The following is a 961-nucleotide window of genomic DNA, read 5'->3' as shown; positions in this document are numbered from 1 at the left end:
GTATCATTTTGTTCTTAAATACAAGTTTCCTGGTGGCATGATTATATCATAAACAACATGTTCTTTATAATACTAGTTTCCAATAGTTCAACAAGCCTCACCTGATGGTGTGGTTGTGACTGTTGTCTTGTCCGTAGTGGGTACAGTTGTCAAACCCTCTGTAAAATAATGAATCGATAAACTGGTGGAATATTTATATCATAAGCATCATTTTGTTCTGAGATACAAGTTTCCTGATGGCATAATTATATCATAAACAACATGTTCTTCATAATACAAGTTTTCCAATAGTTAAACAAGCCTCACTTGATGGTGTGGTTGTGACTGTTGTCTTGTCCGTAGTGGGTACAGTTGTCAAATCCTCTGTAAAATAATGAATCGATAAACTGGTGGAATATTTATATCATAAGCATCCTTTTGTTCTGAAATACAAGTTTCCTGATGGCATAATTAGATCATTGACAACATGTTCTTCATAATACAAGTTTTCCAATAGTTAAACAAGCCTCACCTGATGGTGTGGTTGTGACTGTTGTCTTGTCCGTAGTGGGTACAGTTGTCAAATCCTCTGTAAAATAATGAATCGATAAACTGGTGGAATATTTATATCATAAGCATCATTTTGTTCTTAAATACAAGTTTCCTGATGGCATGATTATATCATTAACTACATGTTCTTCATAATACAAGTTTTCCAATAGTTAAACAAGCCTCACCTGATGGTGTTGTTGTGACTGTTGTCTTGTCCGTAGTGGGTACAGTTGTCAAATCCTCTGTAAAATAATGAATCGATAAACTGGTGGAATATTTATATCATAAGCATCATTTTGTTCTTAAATTCAAGTTTCCTGATGGCATAATTATATCATTTAACAACATGTTCTTCATAATACAATTTTTCCAATAGTTAAACAAGCCTCACCTGATGGTGTGGTTGTGACTGTTGTCTTGTCCGTAGTGG

General features: G+C 34.1%; 1 long non-coding RNA gene across 1 annotated transcript; it reads right to left on the bottom strand.

Annotated features, from left to right (window-relative positions):
• Window positions 1-321: 321 nt before the first annotated feature.
• On the bottom strand, window positions 322-961 carry LOC117117516. Its single transcript, XR_004446913.1, has 4 exons — window positions 923-961; window positions 717-773; window positions 512-568; window positions 322-363 (listed from the first exon to the last, which is right to left on the bottom strand). It is a non-coding gene; the product is annotated as an uncharacterized LOC117117516 (long non-coding RNA).

This window comes from Anneissia japonica, unplaced genomic scaffold (genome assembly GCF_011630105.1).
Source record: "Anneissia japonica isolate Jap-2015-1 unplaced genomic scaffold, ASM1163010v1 scaffold172845_len961_cov238, whole genome shotgun sequence".
In the NCBI taxonomy this organism is placed as follows: Eukaryota; Metazoa; Echinodermata; class Crinoidea; order Comatulida; family Comatulidae; genus Anneissia; species Anneissia japonica.
Note: the sequence above shows the minus strand (reverse complement) of the source record. Positions and strands in the feature narration are given on the sequence as shown.